We start from the raw sequence: 20,455 nt of genomic DNA, 5'->3' as shown, positions 1-20,455 counted from the left end.
GACGAGCGACATCCCTAAAAGGCCCATGCGTGGTACCTTGGACAGCTTACGGCCATACCACCCTGAACACGCCCGATCTCGTCTGATCTCGGAAGCTAAGCAGGGTCGGGCCTGGTTAGTACTTGGATGGGAGACCGCCTGGGAATACCAGGTGCTGTAAGCTTTTTCACTTTTCTCCACAAGCTCCTGCCGTGTTTAACGTAGGGATCCTCTCTGGTTTTCCTCCGTGTCTTTGCAGAACTGTGCGCGGGAGTCCCACTCTCTGGTATTTCTCCGACGGATCGGAACGCTCTCAGCGCAGCTGCCGCCTGGGCGTTGAAGGCGTGTCTGACGAGCGACATCCCTAAAAGGCCCATGCGTGGTACCTTGGACAGCTTACGGCCATACCACCCTGAACACGCCCGATCTCGTCTGATCTCGGAAGCTAAGCAGGGTCGGGCCTGGTTAGTACTTGGATGGGAGACCGCCTGGGAATACCAGGTGCTGTAAGCTTTTTCACTTTTCTCCACAAGCTCCTGCCGTGTTTAACGTAGGGATCCTCTCTGGTTTTCCTCCGTGTCTTTGCAGAACTGTGCGCGGGAGTCCCACTCTCTGGTATTTCTCCGACGGAGGAACGGATCGGAACGCTCTCAGCGCAGCTGCCGCCTGGGCGTTGAAGGCGCGTCTGACGAGCGACATCCCTAAAAGGCCCATGCGTGGTGCCTTGGACAGCTTACGGCCATACCACCCTGAACACGCCCGATCTCGTCTGATCTCGGAAGCTAAGCAGGGTCGGGCCTGGTTAGTACTTGGATGGGAGACCGCCTGGGAATACCAGGTGCTGTAAGCTTTTTCACTTTTCTCCACAAGCTCCTGCCGTGTTTAACGTAGGGATCCTCTCTCGTTCTACTCCGTGTCTTTGCAGAACTGTGCGCGGGAGTCCCACTCTCTGGTATTTCTCCGACGGAGGAACGGATCGGAACGCTCTCAGCGCAGCTGCCGCCTGGGCGTTGAAGGCGCGTCTGACGAGCGACATCCCTAAAAGGCCCATGCGTGGTACCTTGGACAGCTTACGGCCATACCACCCTGAACACGCCCGATCTCGTCTGATCTCGGAAGCTAAGCAGGGTCGGGCCTGGTTAGTACTTGGATGGGAGACCGCCTGGGAATACCAGGTGCTGTAAGCTTTTTCACTTTTCTCCACAAGCTCCTGCCGTGTTTAACGTAGGGATCCTCTCTGGTTTTCCTCCGTGTCTTTGCAGAACTGTGCGCGGGAGTCCCACTCTCTGGTATTTCTCCGACGGAGGAACGGATTGGAACGCTCTCAGCGCAGCTGCCGCCTGGGCGTTGAAGGCGCGTCTGACGAGCGACATCCCTAAAAGGCCCATGCGTGGTACCTTGGACAGCTTACGGCCATACCACCCTGAACACGCCCGATCTCGTCTGATCTCGGAAGCTAAGCAGGGTCGGGCCTGGTTAGTACTTGGATGGGAGACCGCCTGGGAATACCAGGTGCTGTAAGCTTTTTCACTTTTCTCCACAAGCTCCTGCCGTGTTTAACGTAGGGATCCTCTCTGGTTTTCCTCCGTGTCTTTGCAGAACTGTGCGCGGGAGTCCCACTCTCTGGTATTTCTCCGACGGAGGAACGGATCGGAACGCTCTCAGCGCAGCTGCCGCCTGGGCGTTGAAGGCGCGTCTGACGAGCGACATCCCTAAAAGGCCCATGCGTGGTACCTTGGACAGCTTACGGCCATACCACCCTGAACACGCCCGATCTCGTCTGATCTCGGAAGCTAAGCAGGGTCGGGCCTGGTTAATACTTGGATGGGAGACCGCCTGGGAATACCAGGTGCTGTAAGCTTTTTCACTTTTCTCCACAAGCTCCTGCCGTGTTTAACGTAGGGATCCTCTCAGGTTTTCCTCCGTGTCTTTGCAGAACTGTGCGCGAGAGTCCCACTCTCTGGTATTTCTCCGACGGAGGAACGGATCGGAACGCTCTCAGCGCAGCTGCCGCCTGGGCGTTGAAGGCGCGTCTGACGAGCGACATCCCTAAAAGGCCCATGCGTGGTACCTTGGACAGCTTACGGCCATACCACCCTGAACACGCCCGATCTCGTCTGATCTCGGAAGCTAAGCAGGGTCGGGCCTGGTTAGTACTTGGATGGGAGACCGCCTGGGAATACCAGGTGCTGTAAGCTTTTTCACTTTTCTCCACAAGCTCCTGCCGTGTTTAACGTAGGGATCCTCTCTGGTTTTCCTCCGTGTCTTTGCAGAACTGTGCGCGGGAGTCCCACTCTCTGGTATTTCTCCGACGGAGGAACGGATCGGAACGCTCTCAGCGCAGCTGCCGCCTGGGCGTTGAAGGCGCGTCTGACGAGCGACATCCCTAAAAGGCCTATGCGTGGTACCTTGGACAGCTTACGGCCATACCACCCTGAACACGCCCGATCTCGTCTGATCTCGGAAGCTAAGCAGGGTCGGGCCTGGTTAGTACTTGGATGGGAGACCGCCTGGGAATACCAGGTGCTGTAAGCTTTTTCACTTTTCTCCACAAGCTCCTGCCGTGTTTAACGTAGGGATCCTCTCTCGTTCTACTCCGTGTCTTTGCAGAACTGTGCGCGGGAGTCCCACTCTCTGGTATTTCTCCGACGGAGGAACGGATCGGAACGCTCTCAGCGCAGCTGCCGCCTGGGCGTTGAAGGCACGTCTGACGAGCGACATCCCTAAAAGGCCCATGCGTGGTACCTTGGACAGCTTACGGCCATACCACCCTGAACACGCCCGATCTCGTCTGATCTCGGAAGCTAAGCAGGGTCGGGCCTGGTTAGTACTTGGATGGGAGACCGCCTGGGAATACCAGGTGCTGTAAGCTTTTTCACTTTTCTCCACAAGCTCCTGCCGTGTTTAACGTAGGGATCCTCTCTCGTTCTACTCCGTGTCTTTGCAGAACTGTGCGCGGGAGTCCCACTCTCTGGTATTTCTCCGACGGAGGAACGGATCGGAACGCTCTCAGCGCAGCTGCCGCCTGGGCGTTGAAGGCGCGTCTGACGAGCGACATCCCTAAAAGGCCCAATGCTTGGTACCTTGGACAGCTTACGGCCATACCACCCTGAACACGCCCGATCTCGTCTGATCTCGGAAGCTAAGCAGGGTCGGGCCTGGTTAGTACTTGGATGGGAGACCGCCTGGGAATACCAGGTGCTGTAAGCTTTTTCACTTTTCTCCACAAGCTCCTGCCGTGTTTAACGTAGGGATCCTCTCTGGTTTTCCTCCGTGTCTTTGCAGAACTGTACGCGGGAGTCCCACTCTCTGGTATTTCTCCGACGGAGGAACGGATCGGAACGCTCTCAGCGCAGCTGCCGCCTGGGCGTTGAAGGCGCGTCTGACGAGCGACATCCCTAAAAGGCCCATGCGTGGTACCTTGGACAGCTTACGGCCATACCACCCTGAACACGCCCGATCTCGTCTGATCTCGGAAGCTAAGCAGGGTCGGGCCTGGTTAGTACTTGGATGGGAGACCGCCTGGGAATACCAGGTGCTGTAAGCTTTTTCACTTTTCTCCACAAGCTCCTGCCGTGTTTAACGTAGGGATCCTCTCTGGTTTTCCTCCGTGTCTTTGCAGAACTGTGCGCGGGAGTCCCACTCTCTGGTATTTCTCCGACGGATCGGAACGCTCTCAGCGCAGCTGCCGCCTGGGCGTTGAAGGCGCGTCTGACGAGCGACATCCCTAAAAGGCCCATGCGTGGTACCTTGGACAGCTTACGGCCATACCACCCTGAACACGCCCGATCTCGTCTGATCTCGGAAGCTAAGCAGGGTCGGGCCTGGTTAGTACTTGGATGGGAGACCGCCTGGGAATACCAGGTGCTGTAAGCTTTTTCACTTTTCTCCACAAGCTCCTGCCGTGTTTAACGTAGGGATCCTCTCTGGTTTTCCTCCGTGTCTTTGCAGAACTGTGCGCGGGAGTCCCACTCTCTGGTATTTCTCCGACGGAGGAACGGATCGGAACGCTCTCAGCGCAGCTGCCGCCTGGGCGTTGAAGGCGCGTCTGACGAGCGACATCCCTAAAAGGCCCATGCGTGGTACCTTGGACAGCTTACGGCCATACCACCCTGAACACGCCCGATCTCGTCTGATCTCGGAAGCTAAGCAGGGTCGGGCCTGGTTAGTACTTGGATGGGAGACCGCCTGGGAATACCAGGTGCTGTAAGCTTTTTCACTTTTCTCCACAAGCTCCTGCCGTGTTTAACGTAGGGATCCTCTCTGGTTTTCCTCCGTGTCTTTGCAGAACTGTGCGCGGGAGTCCCACTCTCTGGTATTTCTCCGACGGAGGAACGGATCGGAACGCTCTCAGCGCAGCTGCCGCCTGGGCGTTGAAGGCGCGTCTGACGAGCGACATCCCTAAAAGGCCCATGCGTGGTACCTTGGACAGCTTACGGCCATACCACCCTGAACACGCCCGATCTCGTCTGATCTCGGAAGCTAAGCAGGGTCGGGCCTGGTTAGTACTTGGATGGGAGACCGCCTGGGAATACCAGGTGCTGTAAGCTTTTTCACTTTTCTCCACAAGCTCCTGCCGTGTTTAACGTAGGGATCCTCTCTCGTTCTACTCCGTGTCTTTGCAGAACTGTGCGCGGGAGTCCCACTCTCTGGTATTTCTCCGACGGAGGAACGGATCGGAACGCTCTCAGCGCAGCTGCCGCCTGGGCGTTGAAGGCGCGTCTGACGAGCGACATCCCTAAAAGGCCCATGCGTGGTACCTTGGACAGCTTACGGCCATACCACCCTGAACACGCCCGATCTCGTCTGATCTCGGAAGCTAAGCAGGGTCGGGCCTGGTTAGTACTTGGATGGGAGACCGCCTGGGAATACCAGGTGCTGTAAGCTTTTTCACTTTTCTCCACAAGCTCCTGCCGTGTTTAACGTAGGGATCCTCTCTGGTTTTCCTCCGTGTCTTTGCAGAACTGTGCGCGGGAGTCCCACTCTCTGGTATTTCTCCGACGGAGGAACGGATCGGAACGCTCTCAGCGCAGCTGCCGCCTGGGCGTTGAAGGCGCGTCTGACGAGCGACATCCCTAAAAGGCCCATGCGTGGTACCTTGGACAGCTTACGGCCATACCACCCTGAACACGCCCGATCTCGTCTGATCTCGGAAGCTAAGCAGGGTCGGGCCTGGTTAGTACTTGGATGGGAGACCGCCTGGGAATACCAGGTGCTGTAAGCTTTTTCACTTTTCTCCACAAGCTCCTGCCGTGTTTAACGTAGGGATCCTCTCTGGTTTTCCTCCGTGTCTTTGCAGAACTGTGCGCGGGAGTCCCACTCTCTGGTATTTCTCCGACGGATCGGAACGCTCTCAGCGCAGCTGCCGCCTGGGCGTTGAAGGCGTGTCTGACGAGCGACATCCCTAAAAGGCCCATGCGTGGTACCTTGGACAGCTTACGGCCATACCACCCTGAACACGCCCGATCTCGTCTGATCTCGGAAGCTAAGCAGGGTCGGGCCTGGTTAGTACTTGGATGGGAGACCGCCTGGGAATACCAGGTGCTGTAAGCTTTTTCACTTTTCTCCACAAGCTCCTGCCGTGTTTAACGTAGGGATCCTCTCTGGTTTTCCTCCGTGTCTTTGCAGAACTGTGCGCGGGAGTCCCACTCTCTGGTATTTCTCCGACGGAGGAACGGATCGGAACGCTCTCAGCGCAGCTGCCGCCTGGGCGTTGAAGGCGCGTCTGACGAGCGACATCCCTAAAAGGCCCATGCGTGGTGCCTTGGACAGCTTACGGCCATACCACCCTGAACACGCCCGATCTCGTCTGATCTCGGAAGCTAAGCAGGGTCGGGCCTGGTTAGTACTTGGATGGGAGACCGCCTGGGAATACCAGGTGCTGTAAGCTTTTTCACTTTTCTCCACAAGCTCCTGCCGTGTTTAACGTAGGGATCCTCTCTCGTTCTACTCCGTGTCTTTGCAGAACTGTGCGCGGGAGTCCCACTCTCTGGTATTTCTCCGACGGAGGAACGGATCGGAACGCTCTCAGCGCAGCTGCCGCCTGGGCGTTGAAGGCGCGTCTGACGAGCGACATCCCTAAAAGGCCCATGCGTGGTACCTTGGACAGCTTACGGCCATACCACCCTGAACACGCCCGATCTCGTCTGATCTCGGAAGCTAAGCAGGGTCGGGCCTGGTTAGTACTTGGATGGGAGACCGCCTGGGAATACCAGGTGCTGTAAGCTTTTTCACTTTTCTCCACAAGCTCCTGCCGTGTTTAACGTAGGGATCCTCTCTGGTTTTCCTCCGTGTCTTTGCAGAACTGTGCGCGGGAGTCCCACTCTCTGGTATTTCTCCGACGGAGGAACGGATTGGAACGCTCTCAGCGCAGCTGCCGCCTGGGCGTTGAAGGCGCGTCTGACGAGCGACATCCCTAAAAGGCCCATGCGTGGTACCTTGGACAGCTTACGGCCATACCACCCTGAACACGCCCGATCTCGTCTGATCTCGGAAGCTAAGCAGGGTCGGGCCTGGTTAGTACTTGGATGGGAGACCGCCTGGGAATACCAGGTGCTGTAAGCTTTTTCACTTTTCTCCACAAGCTCCTGCCGTGTTTAACGTAGGGATCCTCTCTGGTTTTCCTCCGTGTCTTTGCAGAACTGTGCGCGGGAGTCCCACTCTCTGGTATTTCTCCGACGGAGGAACGGATCGGAACGCTCTCAGCGCAGCTGCCGCCTGGGCGTTGAAGGCGCGTCTGACGAGCGACATCCCTAAAAGGCCCATGCGTGGTACCTTGGACAGCTTACGGCCATACCACCCTGAACACGCCCGATCTCGTCTGATCTCGGAAGCTAAGCAGGGTCGGGCCTGGTTAATACTTGGATGGGAGACCGCCTGGGAATACCAGGTGCTGTAAGCTTTTTCACTTTTCTCCACAAGCTCCTGCCGTGTTTAACGTAGGGATCCTCTCAGGTTTTCCTCCGTGTCTTTGCAGAACTGTGCGCGAGAGTCCCACTCTCTGGTATTTCTCCGACGGAGGAACGGATCGGAACGCTCTCAGCGCAGCTGCCGCCTGGGCGTTGAAGGCGCGTCTGACGAGCGACATCCCTAAAAGGCCCATGCGTGGTACCTTGGACAGCTTACGGCCATACCACCCTGAACACGCCCGATCTCGTCTGATCTCGGAAGCTAAGCAGGGTCGGGCCTGGTTAGTACTTGGATGGGAGACCGCCTGGGAATACCAGGTGCTGTAAGCTTTTTCACTTTTCTCCACAAGCTCCTGCCGTGTTTAACGTAGGGATCCTCTCTGGTTTTCCTCCGTGTCTTTGCAGAACTGTGCGCGGGAGTCCCACTCTCTGGTATTTCTCCGACGGAGGAACGGATCGGAACGCTCTCAGCGCAGCTGCCGCCTGGGCGTTGAAGGCGCGTCTGACGAGCGACATCCCTAAAAGGCCTATGCGTGGTACCTTGGACAGCTTACGGCCATACCACCCTGAACACGCCCGATCTCGTCTGATCTCGGAAGCTAAGCAGGGTCGGGCCTGGTTAGTACTTGGATGGGAGACCGCCTGGGAATACCAGGTGCTGTAAGCTTTTTCACTTTTCTCCACAAGCTCCTGCCGTGTTTAACGTAGGGATCCTCTCTCGTTCTACTCCGTGTCTTTGCAGAACTGTGCGCGGGAGTCCCACTCTCTGGTATTTCTCCGACGGAGGAACGGATCGGAACGCTCTCAGCGCAGCTGCCGCCTGGGCGTTGAAGGCACGTCTGACGAGCGACATCCCTAAAAGGCCCATGCGTGGTACCTTGGACAGCTTACGGCCATACCACCCTGAACACGCCCGATCTCGTCTGATCTCGGAAGCTAAGCAGGGTCGGGCCTGGTTAGTACTTGGATGGGAGACCGCCTGGGAATACCAGGTGCTGTAAGCTTTTTCACTTTTCTCCACAAGCTCCTGCCGTGTTTAACGTAGGGATCCTCTCTCGTTCTACTCCGTGTCTTTGCAGAACTGTGCGCGGGAGTCCCACTCTCTGGTATTTCTCCGACGGAGGAACGGATCGGAACGCTCTCAGCGCAGCTGCCGCCTGGGCGTTGAAGGCGCGTCTGACGAGCGACATCCCTAAAAGGCCCAATGCTTGGTACCTTGGACAGCTTACGGCCATACCACCCTGAACACGCCCGATCTCGTCTGATCTCGGAAGCTAAGCAGGGTCGGGCCTGGTTAGTACTTGGATGGGAGACCGCCTGGGAATACCAGGTGCTGTAAGCTTTTTCACTTTTCTCCACAAGCTCCTGCCGTGTTTAACGTAGGGATCCTCTCTGGTTTTCCTCCGTGTCTTTGCAGAACTGTACGCGGGAGTCCCACTCTCTGGTATTTCTCCGACGGAGGAACGGATCGGAACGCTCTCAGCGCAGCTGCCGCCTGGGCGTTGAAGGCGCGTCTGACGAGCGACATCCCTAAAAGGCCCATGCGTGGTACCTTGGACAGCTTACGGCCATACCACCCTGAACACGCCCGATCTCGTCTGATCTCGGAAGCTAAGCAGGGTCGGGCCTGGTTAGTACTTGGATGGGAGACCGCCTGGGAATACCAGGTGCTGTAAGCTTTTTCACTTTTCTCCACAAGCTCCTGCCGTGTTTAACGTAGGGATCCTCTCTGGTTTTCCTCCGTGTCTTTGCAGAACTGTGCGCGGGAGTCCCACTCTCTGGTATTTCTCCGACGGATCGGAACGCTCTCAGCGCAGCTGCCGCCTGGGCGTTGAAGGCGCGTCTGACGAGCGACATCCCTAAAAGGCCCATGCGTGGTACCTTGGACAGCTTACGGCCATACCACCCTGAACACGCCCGATCTCGTCTGATCTCGGAAGCTAAGCAGGGTCGGGCCTGGTTAGTACTTGGATGGGAGACCGCCTGGGAATACCAGGTGCTGTAAGCTTTTTCACTTTTCTCCACAAGCTCCTGCCGTGTTTAACGTAGGGATCCTCTCTGGTTTTCCTCCGTGTCTTTGCAGAACTGTGCGCGGGAGTCCCACTCTCTGGTATTTCTCCGACGGAGGAACGGATCGGAACGCTCTCAGCGCAGCTGCCGCCTGGGCGTTGAAGGCGCGTCTGACGAGCGACATCCCTAAAAGGCCCATGCGTGGTACCTTGGACAGCTTACGGCCATACCACCCTGAACACGCCCGATCTCGTCTGATCTCGGAAGCTAAGCAGGGTCGGGCCTGGTTAGTACTTGGATGGGAGACCGCCTGGGAATACCAGGTGCTGTAAGCTTTTTCACTTTTCTCCACAAGCTCCTGCCGTGTTTAACGTAGGGATCCTCTCTGGTTTTCCTCCGTGTCTTTGCAGAACTGTGCGCGGGAGTCCCACTCTCTGGTATTTCTCCGACGGAGGAACGGATCGGAACGCTCTCAGCGCAGCTGCCGCCTGGGCGTTGAAGGCGCGTCTGACGAGCGACATCCCTAAAAGGCCCATGCGTGGTACCTTGGACAGCTTACGGCCATACCACCCTGAACACGCCCGATCTCGTCTGATCTCGGAAGCTAAGCAGGGTCGGGCCTGGTTAGTACTTGGATGGGAGACCGCCTGGGAATACCAGGTGCTGTAAGCTTTTTCACTTTTCTCCACAAGCTCCTGCCGTGTTTAACGTAGGGATCCTCTCTGGTTTTCCTCCGTGTCTTTGCAGAACTGTGCGCGGGAGTCCCACTCTCTGGTATTTCTCCGACGGAGGAACGGATCGGAACGCTCTCAGCGCAGCTGCCGCCTGGGCGTTGAAGGCGCGTCTGACGAGCGACATCCCTAAAAGGCCCATGCGTGGTACCTTGGACAGCTTACGGCCATACCACCCTGAACACGCCCGATCTCGTCTGATCTCGGAAGCTAAGCAGGGTCGGGCCTGGTTAGTACTTGGATGGGAGACCGCCTGGGAATACCAGGTGCTGTAAGCTTTTTCACTTTTCTCCACAAGCTCCTGCCGTGTTTAACGTAGGGATCCTCTCAGGTTTTCCTCCGTGTCTTTGCAGAACTGTGCGCGGGAGTCCCACTCTCTGGTATTTCTCCGACGGAGGAACGGATCGGAACGCTCTCAGCGCAGCTGCCGCCTGGGCGTTGAAGGCGCGTCTGACGAGCGACATCCCTAAAAGGCCCATGCGTGGTACCTTGGACAGCTTACGGCCATACCACCCTGAACACGCCCGATCTCGTCTGATCTCGGAAGCTAAGCAGGGTCGGGCCTGGTTAGTACTTGGATGGGAGACCGCCTGGGAATACCAGGTGCTGTAAGCTTTTTCACTTTTCTCCACAAGCTCCTGCCGTGTTTAACGTAGGGATCCTCTCAGGTTTTCCTCCGTGTCTTTGCAGAACTGTGCGCGGGAGTCCCACTCTCTGGTATTTCTCCGACGGAGGAACGGATCGGAACGCTCTCAGTGCAGCTGCCGCCTGGGCGTTGAAGGCGCGTCTGACGAGCGACATCCCTAAAAGGCCTATGCGTGGTACCTTGGACAGCTTACGGCCATACCACCCTGAACACGCCCGATCTCGTCTGATCTCGGAAGCTAAGCAGGGTCGGGCCTGGTTAGTACTTGGATGGGAGACCGCCTGGGAATACCAGGTGCTGTAAGCTTTTTCACTTTTCTCCACAAGCTCCTGCCGTGTTTAACGTAGGGATCCTCTCTCGTTCTACTCCGTGTCTTTGCAGAACTGTGCGCGGGAGTCCCACTCTCTGGTATTTCTCCGACGGAGGAACGGATCGGAACGCTCTCAGCGCAGCTGCCGCCTGGGCGTTGAAGGCGCGTCTGACGAGCGACATCCCTAAAAGGCCCATGCGTGGTACCTTGGACAGCTTACGGCCATACCACCCTGAACACGCCCGATCTCGTCTGATCTCGGAAGCTAAGCAGGGTCGGGCCTGGTTAGTACTTGGATGGGAGACCGCCTGGGAATACCAGGTGCTGTAAGCTTTTTCACTTTTCTCCACAAGCTCCTGCCGTGTTTAACGTAGGGATCCTCTCTGGTTTTCCTCCGTGTCTTTGCAGAACTGTGCGCGGGAGTCCCACTCTCTGGTATTTCTCCGACGGAGGAACGGATCGGAACGCTCTCAGCGCAGCTGCCGCCTGGGCGTTGAAGGCGCGTCTGACGAGCGACATCCCTAAAAGGCCCATGCGTGGTACCTTGGACAGCTTACGGCCATACCACCCTGAACACGCCCGATCTCGTCTGATCTCGGAAGCTAAGCAGGGTCGGGCCTGGTTAGTACTTGGATGGGAGACCGCCTGGGAATACCAGGTGCTGTAAGCTTTTTCACTTTTCTCCACAAGCTCCTGCCGTGTTTAACGTAGGGATCCTCTCTCGTTCTACTCCGTGTCTTTGCAGAACTGTGCGCGGGAGTCCCACTCTCTGGTATTTCTCCGACGGAGGAACGGATCGGAACGCTCTCAGCGCAGCTGCCGCCTGGGCGTTGAAGGCGCGTCTGACGAGCGACATCCCTAAAAGGCCCATGCGTGGTACCTTGGACAGCTTACGGCCATACCACCCTGAACACGCCCGATCTCGTCTGATCTCGGAAGCTAAGCAGGGTCGGGCCTGGTTAGTACTTGGATGGGAGACCGCCTGGGAATACCAGGTGCTGTAAGCTTTTTCACTTTTCTCCACAAGCTCCTGCCGTGTTTAACGTAGGGATCCTCTCTGGTTTTCCTCCGTGTCTTTGCAGAACTGTGCGCGGGAGTCCCACTCTCTGGTATTTCTCCGACGGAGGAACGGATCGGAACGCTCTCAGCGCAGCTGCCGCCTGGGCGTTGAAGGCGCGTCTGACGAGCGACATCCCTAAAAGGCCCATGCGTGGTACCTTGGACAGCTTACGGCCATACCACCCTGAACACGCCCGATCTCGTCTGATCTCGGAAGCTAAGCAGGGTCGGGCCTGGTTAGTACTTGGATGGGAGACCGCCTGGGAATACCAGGTGCTGTAAGCTTTTTCACTTTTCTCCACAAGCTCCTGCCGTGTTTAACGTAGGGATCCTCTCTGGTTTTCCTCCGTGTCTTTGCAGAACTGTGCGCGGGAGTCCCACTCTCTGGTATTTCTCCGATGGAGGAACGGATCGGAACGCTCTCAGCGCAGCTGCCGCCTGGGCGTTGAAGGCGCGTCTGACGAGCGACATCCCTAAAAGGCCCATGCGTGGTACCTTGGACAGCTTACGGCCATACCACCCTGAACACGCCCGATCTCGTCTGATCTCGGAAGCTAAGCAGGGTCGGGCCTGGTTAGTACTTGGATGGGAGACCGCCTGGGAATACCAGGTGCTGTAAGCTTTTTCACTTTTCTCCACAAGCTCCTGCCGTGTTTAACGTAGGGATCCTCTCTGGTTTTCCTCCGTGTCTTTGCAGAACTGTGCGCGGGAGTCCCACTCTCTGGTATTTCTCCGACGGAGGAACGGATCGGAACGCTCTCAGCGCAGCTGCCGCCTGGGCGTTGAAGGCGCGTCTGACGAGCGACATCCCTAAAAGGCCCATGCGTGGTACCTTGGACAGCTTACGGCCATACCACCCTGAACACGCCCGATCTCGTCTGATCTCGGAAGCTAAGCAGGGTCGGGCCTGGTTAGTACTTGGATGGGAGACCGCCTGGGAATACCAGGTGCTGTAAGCTTTTTCACTTTTCTCCACAAGCTCCTGCCGTGTTTAACGTAGGGATCCTCTCAGGTTTTCCTCCGTGTCTTTGCAGAACTGTGCGCGGGAGTCCCACTCTCTGGTATTTCTCCGACGGAGGAACGGATCGGAACGCTCTCAGCGCAGCTGCCGCCTGGGCGTTGAAGGCGCGTCTGACGAGCGACATCCCTAAAAGGCCCATGCGTGGTACCTTGGACAGCTTACGGCCATACCACCCTGAACACGCCCGATCTCGTCTGATCTCGGAAGCTAAGCAGGGTCGGGCCTGGTTAGTACTTGGATGGGAGACCGCCTGGGAATACCAGGTGCTGTAAGCTTTTTCACTTTTCTCCACAAGCTCCTGCCGTGTTTAACGTAGGGATCCTCTCTGGTTTTCCTCCGTGTCTTTGCAGAACTGTGCGCGGGAGTCCCACTCTCTGGTATTTCTCCGACGGAGGAACGGATCGGAACGCTCTCAGCGCAGCTGCCGCCTGGGCGTTGAAGGCGCGTCTGACGAGCGACATCCCTAAAAGGCCTATGCGTGGTACCTTGGACAGCTTACGGCCATACCACCCTGAACACGCCCGATCTCGTCTGATCTCGGAAGCTAAGCAGGGTCGGGCCTGGTTAGTACTTGGATGGGAGACCGCCTGGGAATACCAGGTGCTGTAAGCTTTTTCACTTTTCTCCACAAGCTCCTGCCGTGTTTAACGTAGGGATCCTCTCTGGTTTTCCTCCGTGTCTTTGCAGAACTGTGCGCGGGAGTCCCACTCTCTGGTATTTCTCCGACGGAGGAACGGATCGGAACGCTCTCAGCGCAGCTGCCGCCTGGGCGTTGAAGGCGCGTCTGACGAGCGACATCCCTAAAAGGCCCATGCGTGGTACCTTGGACAGCTTACGGCCATACCACCCTGAACACGCCCGATCTCGTCTGATCTCGGAAGCTAAGCAGGGTCGGGCCTGGTTAGTACTTGGATGGGAGACCGCCTGGGAATACCAGGTGCTGTAAGCTTTTTCACTTTTCTCCACAAGCTCCTGCCGTGTTTAACGTAGGGATCCTCTCTGGTTTTCCTCCGTGTCTTTGCAGAACTGTGCGCGGGAGTCCCACTCTCTGGTATTTCTCCGACGGAGGAACGGATCGGAACGCTCTCAGCGCAGCTGCCGCCTGGGCGTTGAAGGCGCGTCTGACGAGCGACATCCCTAAAAGGCCCATGCGTGGTACCTTGGACAGCTTACGGCCATACCACCCTGAACACGCCCGATCTCGTCTGATCTCGGAAGCTAAGCAGGGTCGGGCCTGGTTAGTACTTGGATGGGAGACCGCCTGGGAATACCAGGTGCTGTAAGCTTTTTCACTTTTCTCCACAAGCTCCTGCCGTGTTTAACGTAGGGATCCTCTCTGGTTTTCCTCCGTGTCTTTGCAGAACTGTGCGCGGGAGTCCCACTCTCTGGTATTTCTCCGACGGATCGGAACGCTCTCAGCGCAGCTGCCGCCTGGGCGTTGAAGGCGCGTCTGACGAGCGACATCCCTAAAAGGCCCATGCGTGGTACCTTGGACAGCTTACGGCCATACCACCCTGAACACGCCCGATCTCGTCTGATCTCGGAAGCTAAGCAGGGTCGGGCCTGGTTAGTACTTGGATGGGAGACCGCCTGGGAATACCAGGTGCTGTAAGCTTTTTCACTTTTCTCCACAAGCTCCTGCCGTGTTTAACGTAGGGATCCTCTCTGGTTTTCCTCCGTGTCTTTGCAGAACTGTGCGCGGGAGTCCCACTCTCTGGTATTTCTCCGACGGAGGAACGGATCGGAACGCTCTCAGCGCAGCTGCCGCCTGGGCGTTGAAGGCGCGTCTGACGAGCGACATCCCTAAAAGGCCCATGCGTGGTACCTTGGACAGCTTACGGCCATACCACCCTGAACACGCCCGATCTCGTCTGATCTCGGAAGCTAAGCAGGGTCGGGCCTGGTTAGTACTTGGATGGGAGACCGCCTGGGAATACCAGGTGCTGTAAGCTTTTTCACTTTTCTCCACAAGCTCCTGCCGTGTTTAACGTAGGGATCCTCTCTGGTTTTCCTCCGTGTCTTTGCAGAACTGTGCGCGGGAGTCCCACTCTCTGGTATTTCTCCGACGGAGGAACAGATCGGAACGCTCTCAGCGCAGCTGCCGCCTGGGCGTTGAAGGCGCGTCTGACGAGCGACATCCCTAAAAGGCCCATGCGTGGTACCTTGGCCAGCTTACGGCCATACCACCCTGAACACGCCCGATCTCGTCTGATCTCGGAAGCTAAGCAGGGTCGGGCCTGGTTAGTACTTGGATGGGAGACCGCCTGGGAATACCAGGTGCTGTAAGCTTTTTCACTTTTCTCCACAAGCTCCTGCCGTGTTTAACGTAGGGATCCTCTCTGGTTTTCCTCCGTGTCTTTGCAGAACTGTGCGCGGGAGTCCCACTCTCTGGTATTTCTCCGACGGAGGAACGGATCGGAACGCTCTCAGCGCAGCTGCCGCCTGGGCGTTGAAGGCGCGTCTGACGAGCGACATCCCTAAAAGGCCCATGCGTGGTACCTTGGACAGCTTACGGCCATACCACCCTGAACACGCCCGATCTCGTCTGATCTCGGAAGCTAAGCAGGGTCGGGCCTGGTTAGTACTTGGATGGGAGACCGCCTGGGAATACCAGGTGCTGTAAGCTTTTTCACTTTTCTCCACAAGCTCCTGCCGTGTTTAACGTAGGGATCCTCTCTGGTTTTCCTCCGTGTCTTTGCAGAACTGTGCGCGGGAGTCCCACTCTCTGGTATTTCTCCGACGGATCGGAACGCTCTCAGCGCAGCTGCCGCCTGGGCGTTGAAGGCGCGTCTGACGAGCGACATCCCTAAAAGGCCCATGCGTGGTACCTTGGACAGCTTACGGCCATACCACCCTGAACACGCCCGATCTCGTCTGATCTCGGAAGCTAAGCAGGGTCGGGCCTGGTTAGTACTTGGATGGGAGACCGCCTGGGAATACCAGGTGCTGTAAGCTTTTTCACTTTTCTCCACAAGCTCCTGCCGTGTTTAACGTAGGGATCCTCTCTCGTTCTACTCCGTGTCTTTGCAGAACTGTGCGCGGGAGTCCCACTCTCTGGTATTTCTCCGACGGAGGAACGGATCGGAACGCTCTCAGCGCAGCTGCCGCCTGGGCGTTGAAGGCGCGTCTGACGAGCGACATCCCTAAAAGGCCCATGCGTGGTACCTTGGACAGCTTACGGCCATACCACCCTGAACACGCCCGATCTCGTCTGATCTCGGAAGCTAAGCAGGGTCGGGCCTGGTTAGTACTTGGATGGGAGACCGCCTGGGAATACCAGGTGCTGTAAGCTTTTTCACTTTTCTCCACAAGCTCCTGCCGTGTTTAACGTAGGGATCCTCTCTGGTTTTCCTCCGTGTCTTTGCAGAACTGTGCGCGGGAGTCCCACTCTCTGGTATTTCTCCGACGGATCGGAACGCTCTCAGCGCAGCTGCCGCCTGGGCGTTGAAGGCGCGTCTGACGAGCGACATCCCTAAAAGGCCCATGCGTGGTACCTTGGACAGCTTACGGCCATACCACCCTGAACACGCCCGATCTCGTCTGATCTCGGAAGCTAAGCAGGGTCGGGCCTGGTTAGTACTTGGATGGGAGACCGCCTGGGAATACCAGGTGCTGTAAGCTTTTTCACTTTTCTCCACAAGCTCCTGCCGTGTTTAACGTAGGGATCCTCTCTGGTTTTCCTCCGTGTCTTTGCAGAACTGTGCGCGGGAGTCCCACTCTCTGGTATTTCTCCGACGGAGGAACGGATCGGAACGCTCTCAGCGCAGCTGCCGCCTGGGCGTTGAAGGCGCGTCTGACGAGCGACATCCCTAAAAGGCCCATGCGTGGTACCTTGGACAGCTTACGGCCATACCACCCTGAACACGCCCGATCTCGTCTGATCTCGGAAGCTAAGCAGGGTCGGGCCTGGTTAGTACTTGGATGGGAGACCGCCTGGGAATACCAGGTGCTGTAAGCTTTTTCACTTTTCTCCACAAGCTCCTGCCGTGTTTAACGTAGGGATCCTCTCTCGTTCTACTCCGTGTCTTTGCAGAACTGTGCGCGGGAGTCCCACTCTCTGGTATTTCTCCGACGGAGGAACGGATCGGAACGCTCTCAGCGCAGCTGCCGCCTGGGCGTTGAAGGCGCGTCTGACGAGCGACATCCCTAAAAGGCCCATGCGTGGTACCTTGGACAGCTTACGGCCATACCACCCTGAACACGCCCGATCTCGTCTGATCTCGGAAGCTAAGCAGGGTCGGGCCTGGTTAGTACTTGGATGGGAGACCGCCTGGGAATACCAGGTGCTGTAAGCTTTTTCACTTTTCTCCACAAGCTCCTGCCGTGTTTAACGTAGGGATCCTCTCTGGTTTTCCTCCGTGTCTTTGCAGAACTGTGCGCGGGAGTCCCACTCTCTGGTATTTCTCCGACGGAGGAACGGATCGGAACGCTCTCAGCGCAGCTGCCGCCTGGGCGTTGAAGGCGCGTCTGACGAGCGACATCCCTAAAAGGCCCATGCGTGGTACCTTGGACAGCTTACGGCCATACCACCCTGAACACGCCCGATCTCGTCTGATCTCGGAAGCTAAGCAGGGTCGGGCCTGGTTAGTACTTGGATGGGAGACCGCCTGGGAATACCAGGTGCTGTAAGCTTTTTCACTTTTCTCCACAAGCTCCTGCCGTGTTTAACGTAGGGATCCTCTCTGGTTTTCCTCCGTGTCTTTGCAGAACTGTGCGCGGGAGTCCCACTCTCTGGTATTTCTCCGACGGAGGAACGGATCGGAACGCTCTCAGCGCAGCTGCCGCCTGGGCGTTGAAGGCGCGTCTGACGAGCGACATCCCTAAAAGGCCCATGCGTGGTACCTTGGACAGCTTACGGCCATACCACCCTGAACACGCCCGATCTCGTCTGATCTCGGAAGCTAAGCAGGGTCGGGCCTGGTTAGTACTTGGATGGGAGACCGCCTGGGAATACCAGGTGCTGTAAGCTTTTTCACTTTTCTCCACAAGCTCCTGCCGTGTTTAACGTAGGGATCCTCTCTGGTTTTCCTCCGTGTCTTTGCAGAACTGTGCGCGGGAGTCCCACTCTCTGGTATTTCTCCGACGGAGGAACGGATCGGAACGCTCTCAGCGCAGCTGCCGCCTGGGCGTTGAAGGCGCGTCTGACGAGCGACATCCCTAAAAGGCCCATGCGTGGTACCTTGGACAGCTTACGGCCATACCACCCTGAACACGCCCGATCTCGTCTGATCTCGGAAGCTAAGCAGGGTCGGGCCTGGTTAGTACTTGGATGGGAGACCGCCTGGGAATACCAGGTGCTGTAAGCTTTTTCACTTTTCTCCACAAGCTCCTGCCGTGTTTAACGTAGGGATCCTCTCTGGTTTTCCTCCGTGTCTTTGCAGAACTGTGCGCGGGAGTCCCACTCTCTGGTATTTCTCCGACGGAGGAACGGATCGGAACGCTCTCAGCGCAGCTGCCGCCTGGGCGTTGAAGGCGCGTCTGACGAGCGACATCCCTAAAAGGCCCATGCGTGGTACCTTGGACAGCTTACGGCCATACCACCCTGAACACGCCCGATCTCGTCTGATCTCGGAAGCTAAGCAGGGTCGGGCCTGGTTAGTACTTGGATGGGAGACCGCCTGGGAATACCAGGTGCTGTAAGCTTTTTCACTTTTCTCCACAAGCTCCTGCCGTGTTTAACGTAGGGATCCTCTCTGGTTTTCCTCCGTGTCTTTGCAGAACTGTGCGCGGGAGTCCCACTCTCTGGTATTTCTCCGACGGAGGAACGGATCGGAACGCTCTCAGCGCAGCTGCCGCCTGGGCGTTGAAGGCGCGTCTGACGAGCGACATCCCTAAAAGGCCCATGCGTGGTACCTTGGACAGCTTACGGCCATACCACCCTGAACACGCCCGATCTCGTCTGATCTCGGAAGCTAAGCAGGGTCGGGCCTGGTTAGTACTTGGATGGGAGACCGCCTGGGAATACCAGGTGCTGTAAGCTTTTTCACTTTTCTCCACAAGCTCCTGCCGTGTTTAACGTAGGGATCCTCTCTGGTTTTCCTCCGTGTCTTTGCAGAACTGTGCGCGGGAGTCCCACTCTCTGGTATTTCTCCGACGGAACGGATCGGAACGCTCTCAGCGCAGCTGCCGCCTGGGCGTTGAAGGCGCGTCTGACGAGCGACATCCCTAAAAGGCCCATGCGTGGTACCTTGGACAGCTTACGGCCATACCACCCTGAACACGCCCGATCTCGTCTGATCTCGGAAGCTAAGCAGGGTCGGGCCTGGTTAGTACTTGGATGGGAGACCGCCTGGGAATACCAGGTGCTGTAAGCTTTTTCACTTTTCTCCACAAGCTCCTGCCGTGTTTAACGTAGGGATCCTCTCTGGTTTTCCTCCGTGTCTTTGCAGAACTGTGCGCGGGAGTCCCACTCTCTGGTATTTCTCCGACGGAGGAACGGATCGGAACGCTCTCAGCGCAGCTGCCGCCTGGGCGTTGAAGGCGCGTCTGACGAGCGACATCCCTAAAAGGCCCATGCGTGGTACCTTGGACAGCTTACGGCCATACCACCCTGAACACGCCCGATCTCGTCTGATCTCGGAAGCTAAGCAGGGTCGGGCCTGGTTAGTACTTGGATGGGAGACCGCCTGGGAATACCAGGTGCTGTAAGCTTTTTCACTTTTCTCCACAAGCTCCTGCCGTGTTTAACGTAGGGATCCTCTCTGGTTTTCCTCCGTGTCTTTGCAGAACTGTGCGCGGGAGTCCCACTCTCTGGTATTTCTCCGACGGAGGAACGGATCGGAACGCTCTCAGCGCAGCTGCCGCCTGGGCGTTGAAGGCGCGTCTGACGAGCGACATCCCTAAAAGGCCCATGCGTGGTACCTTGGACAGCTTACGGCCATACCACCCTGAACACGCCCGATCTCGTCTGATCTCGGAAGCTAAGCAGGGTCGGGCCTGGTTAGTACTTGGATGGGAGACCGCCTGGGAATACCAGGTGCTGTAAGCTTTTTCACTTTTCTCCACAAGCTCCTGCCGTGTTTAACGTAGGGATCCTCTCTGGTTTTCCTCCGTGTCTTTGCAGAACTGTGCGCGGGAGTCCCACTCTCTGGTATTTCTCCGACGGAGGACGGATCGGAACGCTCTCAGCGCAGCTGCCGCTTGAAGGCGCGTCTGACGAGCGACATCCCTAAAAGGCCCATGCGTGGTACCTTGGACAGCTTACGGCCATACCACCCTGAACACGCCCGATCTCGTCTGATCTCGGAAGCTAAGCAGGGTCGGGCCTGGTTAGTACTTGGATGGGAGACCGCCTGGGAATACCAGGTGCTGTAAGCTTTTTCACTTTTCTCCACAAGCTCCTGCCGTGTTTAACGTAGGGATCCTCTCTGGTTTTCCTCCGTGTCTTTGCAGAACTGTGCGCGGGAGTCCCACTCTCTGGTATTTCTCCGACGGATCGGAACGCTCTCAGCGCAGCTGCCGCCTGGGCGTTGAAGGCGCGTCTGACGAGCGACATCCCTAAAAGGCCCATGCGTGGTACCTTGGACAGCTTACGGCCATACCACCCTGAACACGCCCGATCTCGTCTGATCTCGGAAGCTAAGCAGGGTCGGGCCTGGTTAGTACTTGGATGGGAGACCGCCTGGGAATACCAGGTGCTGTAAGCTTTTTCACTTTTCTCCACAAGCTCCTGCCGTGTTTAACGTAGGGATCCTCTCTGGTTTTCCTCCGTGTCTTTGCAGAACTGTGCGCGGGAGTCCCACTCTCTGGTATTTCTCCGACGGAACGGATCGGAACGCTCTCAGCGCAGCT

The 20,455-nt window shown here is 57.1% G+C and overlaps 61 non-coding genes across 61 annotated transcripts; all 61 read left to right on the top strand.

Moving 5' to 3' along the window:
• Nucleotides 1–44: 44 nt before the first annotated feature.
• Nucleotides 45–163, top strand: LOC137177698 (5S ribosomal RNA). The gene has a single exon (XR_010926324.1). It is a non-coding gene; the product is annotated as a 5S ribosomal RNA (ribosomal RNA).
• Nucleotides 164–373: 210 nt separating this feature from the next.
• Nucleotides 374–492, top strand: LOC137177697 (5S ribosomal RNA). The gene has a single exon (XR_010926323.1). It is a non-coding gene; the product is annotated as a 5S ribosomal RNA (ribosomal RNA).
• Nucleotides 493–710: 218 nt separating this feature from the next.
• On the top strand, nt 711–829 carry LOC137177696 (5S ribosomal RNA). Its single transcript, XR_010926322.1, has one exon. It is a non-coding gene; the product is annotated as a 5S ribosomal RNA (ribosomal RNA).
• Nucleotides 830–1,047: 218 nt separating this feature from the next.
• Nucleotides 1,048–1,166, top strand: LOC137177695 (5S ribosomal RNA). Its single transcript, XR_010926321.1, has one exon. It is a non-coding gene; the product is annotated as a 5S ribosomal RNA (ribosomal RNA).
• Nucleotides 1,167–1,384: 218 nt separating this feature from the next.
• LOC137177694 (5S ribosomal RNA) lies at nt 1,385–1,503 on the top strand. The gene has a single exon (XR_010926320.1). It is a non-coding gene; the product is annotated as a 5S ribosomal RNA (ribosomal RNA).
• A 218-nt stretch (nt 1,504–1,721) lies between these two features.
• Nucleotides 1,722–1,840, top strand: LOC137177975 (5S ribosomal RNA). The gene has a single exon (XR_010926589.1). It is a non-coding gene; the product is annotated as a 5S ribosomal RNA (ribosomal RNA).
• A 218-nt stretch (nt 1,841–2,058) lies between these two features.
• On the top strand, nt 2,059–2,177 carry LOC137177693 (5S ribosomal RNA). The gene has a single exon (XR_010926319.1). It is a non-coding gene; the product is annotated as a 5S ribosomal RNA (ribosomal RNA).
• Nucleotides 2,178–2,395: 218 nt separating this feature from the next.
• On the top strand, nt 2,396–2,514 carry LOC137177691 (5S ribosomal RNA). Its single transcript, XR_010926317.1, has one exon. It is a non-coding gene; the product is annotated as a 5S ribosomal RNA (ribosomal RNA).
• A 218-nt stretch (nt 2,515–2,732) lies between these two features.
• LOC137177690 (5S ribosomal RNA) lies at nt 2,733–2,851 on the top strand. Its single transcript, XR_010926316.1, has one exon. It is a non-coding gene; the product is annotated as a 5S ribosomal RNA (ribosomal RNA).
• Nucleotides 2,852–3,070: 219 nt separating this feature from the next.
• On the top strand, nt 3,071–3,189 carry LOC137177689 (5S ribosomal RNA). Its single transcript, XR_010926315.1, has one exon. It is a non-coding gene; the product is annotated as a 5S ribosomal RNA (ribosomal RNA).
• Nucleotides 3,190–3,407: 218 nt separating this feature from the next.
• On the top strand, nt 3,408–3,526 carry LOC137177688 (5S ribosomal RNA). Its single transcript, XR_010926314.1, has one exon. It is a non-coding gene; the product is annotated as a 5S ribosomal RNA (ribosomal RNA).
• A 210-nt stretch (nt 3,527–3,736) lies between these two features.
• On the top strand, nt 3,737–3,855 carry LOC137177687 (5S ribosomal RNA). Its single transcript, XR_010926313.1, has one exon. It is a non-coding gene; the product is annotated as a 5S ribosomal RNA (ribosomal RNA).
• A 218-nt stretch (nt 3,856–4,073) lies between these two features.
• LOC137177685 (5S ribosomal RNA) lies at nt 4,074–4,192 on the top strand. Its single transcript, XR_010926311.1, has one exon. It is a non-coding gene; the product is annotated as a 5S ribosomal RNA (ribosomal RNA).
• A 218-nt stretch (nt 4,193–4,410) lies between these two features.
• LOC137177684 (5S ribosomal RNA) lies at nt 4,411–4,529 on the top strand. The gene has a single exon (XR_010926310.1). It is a non-coding gene; the product is annotated as a 5S ribosomal RNA (ribosomal RNA).
• Nucleotides 4,530–4,747: 218 nt separating this feature from the next.
• On the top strand, nt 4,748–4,866 carry LOC137177683 (5S ribosomal RNA). The gene has a single exon (XR_010926309.1). It is a non-coding gene; the product is annotated as a 5S ribosomal RNA (ribosomal RNA).
• Nucleotides 4,867–5,084: 218 nt separating this feature from the next.
• LOC137177682 (5S ribosomal RNA) lies at nt 5,085–5,203 on the top strand. Its single transcript, XR_010926308.1, has one exon. It is a non-coding gene; the product is annotated as a 5S ribosomal RNA (ribosomal RNA).
• A 210-nt stretch (nt 5,204–5,413) lies between these two features.
• LOC137177681 (5S ribosomal RNA) lies at nt 5,414–5,532 on the top strand. The gene has a single exon (XR_010926307.1). It is a non-coding gene; the product is annotated as a 5S ribosomal RNA (ribosomal RNA).
• A 218-nt stretch (nt 5,533–5,750) lies between these two features.
• On the top strand, nt 5,751–5,869 carry LOC137177679 (5S ribosomal RNA). Its single transcript, XR_010926305.1, has one exon. It is a non-coding gene; the product is annotated as a 5S ribosomal RNA (ribosomal RNA).
• Nucleotides 5,870–6,087: 218 nt separating this feature from the next.
• Nucleotides 6,088–6,206, top strand: LOC137177678 (5S ribosomal RNA). The gene has a single exon (XR_010926304.1). It is a non-coding gene; the product is annotated as a 5S ribosomal RNA (ribosomal RNA).
• Nucleotides 6,207–6,424: 218 nt separating this feature from the next.
• On the top strand, nt 6,425–6,543 carry LOC137177677 (5S ribosomal RNA). The gene has a single exon (XR_010926303.1). It is a non-coding gene; the product is annotated as a 5S ribosomal RNA (ribosomal RNA).
• A 218-nt stretch (nt 6,544–6,761) lies between these two features.
• LOC137177974 (5S ribosomal RNA) lies at nt 6,762–6,880 on the top strand. Its single transcript, XR_010926588.1, has one exon. It is a non-coding gene; the product is annotated as a 5S ribosomal RNA (ribosomal RNA).
• Nucleotides 6,881–7,098: 218 nt separating this feature from the next.
• LOC137177676 (5S ribosomal RNA) lies at nt 7,099–7,217 on the top strand. The gene has a single exon (XR_010926302.1). It is a non-coding gene; the product is annotated as a 5S ribosomal RNA (ribosomal RNA).
• A 218-nt stretch (nt 7,218–7,435) lies between these two features.
• On the top strand, nt 7,436–7,554 carry LOC137177675 (5S ribosomal RNA). The gene has a single exon (XR_010926301.1). It is a non-coding gene; the product is annotated as a 5S ribosomal RNA (ribosomal RNA).
• A 218-nt stretch (nt 7,555–7,772) lies between these two features.
• LOC137177674 (5S ribosomal RNA) lies at nt 7,773–7,891 on the top strand. The gene has a single exon (XR_010926300.1). It is a non-coding gene; the product is annotated as a 5S ribosomal RNA (ribosomal RNA).
• Nucleotides 7,892–8,110: 219 nt separating this feature from the next.
• LOC137177673 (5S ribosomal RNA) lies at nt 8,111–8,229 on the top strand. Its single transcript, XR_010926299.1, has one exon. It is a non-coding gene; the product is annotated as a 5S ribosomal RNA (ribosomal RNA).
• A 218-nt stretch (nt 8,230–8,447) lies between these two features.
• Nucleotides 8,448–8,566, top strand: LOC137177672 (5S ribosomal RNA). Its single transcript, XR_010926298.1, has one exon. It is a non-coding gene; the product is annotated as a 5S ribosomal RNA (ribosomal RNA).
• Nucleotides 8,567–8,776: 210 nt separating this feature from the next.
• On the top strand, nt 8,777–8,895 carry LOC137177671 (5S ribosomal RNA). The gene has a single exon (XR_010926297.1). It is a non-coding gene; the product is annotated as a 5S ribosomal RNA (ribosomal RNA).
• Nucleotides 8,896–9,113: 218 nt separating this feature from the next.
• LOC137177670 (5S ribosomal RNA) lies at nt 9,114–9,232 on the top strand. Its single transcript, XR_010926296.1, has one exon. It is a non-coding gene; the product is annotated as a 5S ribosomal RNA (ribosomal RNA).
• Nucleotides 9,233–9,450: 218 nt separating this feature from the next.
• LOC137177667 (5S ribosomal RNA) lies at nt 9,451–9,569 on the top strand. Its single transcript, XR_010926294.1, has one exon. It is a non-coding gene; the product is annotated as a 5S ribosomal RNA (ribosomal RNA).
• A 218-nt stretch (nt 9,570–9,787) lies between these two features.
• On the top strand, nt 9,788–9,906 carry LOC137177666 (5S ribosomal RNA). The gene has a single exon (XR_010926293.1). It is a non-coding gene; the product is annotated as a 5S ribosomal RNA (ribosomal RNA).
• Nucleotides 9,907–10,124: 218 nt separating this feature from the next.
• On the top strand, nt 10,125–10,243 carry LOC137177665 (5S ribosomal RNA). Its single transcript, XR_010926292.1, has one exon. It is a non-coding gene; the product is annotated as a 5S ribosomal RNA (ribosomal RNA).
• Nucleotides 10,244–10,461: 218 nt separating this feature from the next.
• On the top strand, nt 10,462–10,580 carry LOC137177664 (5S ribosomal RNA). The gene has a single exon (XR_010926291.1). It is a non-coding gene; the product is annotated as a 5S ribosomal RNA (ribosomal RNA).
• Nucleotides 10,581–10,798: 218 nt separating this feature from the next.
• LOC137177663 (5S ribosomal RNA) lies at nt 10,799–10,917 on the top strand. Its single transcript, XR_010926290.1, has one exon. It is a non-coding gene; the product is annotated as a 5S ribosomal RNA (ribosomal RNA).
• Nucleotides 10,918–11,135: 218 nt separating this feature from the next.
• LOC137177662 (5S ribosomal RNA) lies at nt 11,136–11,254 on the top strand. The gene has a single exon (XR_010926288.1). It is a non-coding gene; the product is annotated as a 5S ribosomal RNA (ribosomal RNA).
• A 218-nt stretch (nt 11,255–11,472) lies between these two features.
• On the top strand, nt 11,473–11,591 carry LOC137177661 (5S ribosomal RNA). The gene has a single exon (XR_010926287.1). It is a non-coding gene; the product is annotated as a 5S ribosomal RNA (ribosomal RNA).
• A 218-nt stretch (nt 11,592–11,809) lies between these two features.
• Nucleotides 11,810–11,928, top strand: LOC137177660 (5S ribosomal RNA). Its single transcript, XR_010926286.1, has one exon. It is a non-coding gene; the product is annotated as a 5S ribosomal RNA (ribosomal RNA).
• Nucleotides 11,929–12,146: 218 nt separating this feature from the next.
• Nucleotides 12,147–12,265, top strand: LOC137177659 (5S ribosomal RNA). Its single transcript, XR_010926285.1, has one exon. It is a non-coding gene; the product is annotated as a 5S ribosomal RNA (ribosomal RNA).
• Nucleotides 12,266–12,483: 218 nt separating this feature from the next.
• LOC137177657 (5S ribosomal RNA) lies at nt 12,484–12,602 on the top strand. The gene has a single exon (XR_010926284.1). It is a non-coding gene; the product is annotated as a 5S ribosomal RNA (ribosomal RNA).
• Nucleotides 12,603–12,820: 218 nt separating this feature from the next.
• Nucleotides 12,821–12,939, top strand: LOC137177655 (5S ribosomal RNA). The gene has a single exon (XR_010926282.1). It is a non-coding gene; the product is annotated as a 5S ribosomal RNA (ribosomal RNA).
• Nucleotides 12,940–13,157: 218 nt separating this feature from the next.
• LOC137177654 (5S ribosomal RNA) lies at nt 13,158–13,276 on the top strand. Its single transcript, XR_010926281.1, has one exon. It is a non-coding gene; the product is annotated as a 5S ribosomal RNA (ribosomal RNA).
• A 218-nt stretch (nt 13,277–13,494) lies between these two features.
• On the top strand, nt 13,495–13,613 carry LOC137177653 (5S ribosomal RNA). Its single transcript, XR_010926280.1, has one exon. It is a non-coding gene; the product is annotated as a 5S ribosomal RNA (ribosomal RNA).
• Nucleotides 13,614–13,831: 218 nt separating this feature from the next.
• On the top strand, nt 13,832–13,950 carry LOC137177652 (5S ribosomal RNA). The gene has a single exon (XR_010926279.1). It is a non-coding gene; the product is annotated as a 5S ribosomal RNA (ribosomal RNA).
• A 210-nt stretch (nt 13,951–14,160) lies between these two features.
• LOC137177651 (5S ribosomal RNA) lies at nt 14,161–14,279 on the top strand. The gene has a single exon (XR_010926277.1). It is a non-coding gene; the product is annotated as a 5S ribosomal RNA (ribosomal RNA).
• Nucleotides 14,280–14,497: 218 nt separating this feature from the next.
• On the top strand, nt 14,498–14,616 carry LOC137177650 (5S ribosomal RNA). Its single transcript, XR_010926276.1, has one exon. It is a non-coding gene; the product is annotated as a 5S ribosomal RNA (ribosomal RNA).
• A 218-nt stretch (nt 14,617–14,834) lies between these two features.
• Nucleotides 14,835–14,953, top strand: LOC137177649 (5S ribosomal RNA). Its single transcript, XR_010926275.1, has one exon. It is a non-coding gene; the product is annotated as a 5S ribosomal RNA (ribosomal RNA).
• A 218-nt stretch (nt 14,954–15,171) lies between these two features.
• LOC137177648 (5S ribosomal RNA) lies at nt 15,172–15,290 on the top strand. The gene has a single exon (XR_010926274.1). It is a non-coding gene; the product is annotated as a 5S ribosomal RNA (ribosomal RNA).
• Nucleotides 15,291–15,500: 210 nt separating this feature from the next.
• On the top strand, nt 15,501–15,619 carry LOC137177646 (5S ribosomal RNA). The gene has a single exon (XR_010926273.1). It is a non-coding gene; the product is annotated as a 5S ribosomal RNA (ribosomal RNA).
• A 218-nt stretch (nt 15,620–15,837) lies between these two features.
• On the top strand, nt 15,838–15,956 carry LOC137177645 (5S ribosomal RNA). The gene has a single exon (XR_010926272.1). It is a non-coding gene; the product is annotated as a 5S ribosomal RNA (ribosomal RNA).
• Nucleotides 15,957–16,166: 210 nt separating this feature from the next.
• On the top strand, nt 16,167–16,285 carry LOC137177643 (5S ribosomal RNA). The gene has a single exon (XR_010926270.1). It is a non-coding gene; the product is annotated as a 5S ribosomal RNA (ribosomal RNA).
• A 218-nt stretch (nt 16,286–16,503) lies between these two features.
• Nucleotides 16,504–16,622, top strand: LOC137177642 (5S ribosomal RNA). The gene has a single exon (XR_010926269.1). It is a non-coding gene; the product is annotated as a 5S ribosomal RNA (ribosomal RNA).
• A 218-nt stretch (nt 16,623–16,840) lies between these two features.
• Nucleotides 16,841–16,959, top strand: LOC137177640 (5S ribosomal RNA). Its single transcript, XR_010926268.1, has one exon. It is a non-coding gene; the product is annotated as a 5S ribosomal RNA (ribosomal RNA).
• A 218-nt stretch (nt 16,960–17,177) lies between these two features.
• LOC137177639 (5S ribosomal RNA) lies at nt 17,178–17,296 on the top strand. Its single transcript, XR_010926267.1, has one exon. It is a non-coding gene; the product is annotated as a 5S ribosomal RNA (ribosomal RNA).
• A 218-nt stretch (nt 17,297–17,514) lies between these two features.
• On the top strand, nt 17,515–17,633 carry LOC137177638 (5S ribosomal RNA). Its single transcript, XR_010926266.1, has one exon. It is a non-coding gene; the product is annotated as a 5S ribosomal RNA (ribosomal RNA).
• A 218-nt stretch (nt 17,634–17,851) lies between these two features.
• LOC137177637 (5S ribosomal RNA) lies at nt 17,852–17,970 on the top strand. The gene has a single exon (XR_010926265.1). It is a non-coding gene; the product is annotated as a 5S ribosomal RNA (ribosomal RNA).
• A 218-nt stretch (nt 17,971–18,188) lies between these two features.
• Nucleotides 18,189–18,307, top strand: LOC137177636 (5S ribosomal RNA). Its single transcript, XR_010926264.1, has one exon. It is a non-coding gene; the product is annotated as a 5S ribosomal RNA (ribosomal RNA).
• Nucleotides 18,308–18,525: 218 nt separating this feature from the next.
• On the top strand, nt 18,526–18,644 carry LOC137177635 (5S ribosomal RNA). Its single transcript, XR_010926263.1, has one exon. It is a non-coding gene; the product is annotated as a 5S ribosomal RNA (ribosomal RNA).
• Nucleotides 18,645–18,859: 215 nt separating this feature from the next.
• Nucleotides 18,860–18,978, top strand: LOC137177634 (5S ribosomal RNA). Its single transcript, XR_010926262.1, has one exon. It is a non-coding gene; the product is annotated as a 5S ribosomal RNA (ribosomal RNA).
• Nucleotides 18,979–19,196: 218 nt separating this feature from the next.
• On the top strand, nt 19,197–19,315 carry LOC137177633 (5S ribosomal RNA). The gene has a single exon (XR_010926261.1). It is a non-coding gene; the product is annotated as a 5S ribosomal RNA (ribosomal RNA).
• A 218-nt stretch (nt 19,316–19,533) lies between these two features.
• Nucleotides 19,534–19,652, top strand: LOC137177631 (5S ribosomal RNA). Its single transcript, XR_010926259.1, has one exon. It is a non-coding gene; the product is annotated as a 5S ribosomal RNA (ribosomal RNA).
• Nucleotides 19,653–19,862: 210 nt separating this feature from the next.
• LOC137177629 (5S ribosomal RNA) lies at nt 19,863–19,981 on the top strand. The gene has a single exon (XR_010926258.1). It is a non-coding gene; the product is annotated as a 5S ribosomal RNA (ribosomal RNA).
• Nucleotides 19,982–20,191: 210 nt separating this feature from the next.
• On the top strand, nt 20,192–20,310 carry LOC137177628 (5S ribosomal RNA). The gene has a single exon (XR_010926257.1). It is a non-coding gene; the product is annotated as a 5S ribosomal RNA (ribosomal RNA).
• The last annotated feature ends 145 nt before the right edge of the window (nt 20,311–20,455 follow it).

Source organism: Thunnus thynnus, chromosome 24 (genome assembly GCF_963924715.1).
Source record: "Thunnus thynnus chromosome 24, fThuThy2.1, whole genome shotgun sequence".
NCBI classification, from domain to species: domain Eukaryota; kingdom Metazoa; phylum Chordata; class Actinopteri; order Scombriformes; family Scombridae; genus Thunnus; species Thunnus thynnus.
This window is presented reverse-complemented; position numbering and strand designations above follow the sequence as displayed.